Source organism: Phytophthora parasitica (assembly GCF_000247585.1).
Source record: "Phytophthora parasitica INRA-310 unplaced genomic scaffold supercont2.1, whole genome shotgun sequence".
Lineage (NCBI taxonomy): Eukaryota > Oomycota > Peronosporomycetes > Peronosporales > Peronosporaceae > Phytophthora > Phytophthora nicotianae.
The window spans coordinates 4496452-4497121 of record NW_008634126.1 but is presented as its reverse complement, the minus strand read 5'-3'; positions in this window follow the sequence as shown (position 1 = coordinate 4497121).

Below are 670 nucleotides of genomic sequence, written 5' to 3'. Positions count from 1 at the left end.
TGATATGCATCGCCCGTCCTTCCGTGTCAGGCCAAATTCGTGGATAATTCTCCACACGCTAGTCTTTGAGATCGAGATGTGGTTAGCTTGCTTAAACGCAGCCTGAGCTTCGTCAAGATAGGCCAGTGGACAAGTTTGATAGTAGTCTAAAAGCCATTGACGGTGGCTGGCTGTAAACTTCTTGTCAGCCAAAGTGTTAGCACGTTCAAACGTCCCCGTCCTTTCATACACTTGAATCTAGTTGATAATTGTCTTTTCTGTCTTGTTGTAGACGTGAGCGAGGTCTTTCTTGGAGTATCCCAGACTGTAGTACCCGTATAAGCAATGAAATACGGTGTTTGGGTGAGCATGTTGCCTAGTCACAGCCACTTCCATTGTTGTAATGCTGTAAATAACCAACCAACAAGGGACGGAAATGTCGACGAGTACGCCAACACCGTCAGCGTTACCAACAAGGAAACCCTCGAGAATCCAGGTCTCCAACGCCAACGAAAGATCCGGTGCCAACAAAAACCTGACACCACCGAGAACTCCAAGACCTGTGAGAGATCACTAACCACCTAGAGCTCCAGTGCGGGTTTGTCGTAAATGCCCCGGAATCTCCCGACACCGTTTGCGACCGCTTGTCACCGTTTGTGACCGCTCGCCACCGTTTTAGTTTCTATAAAAC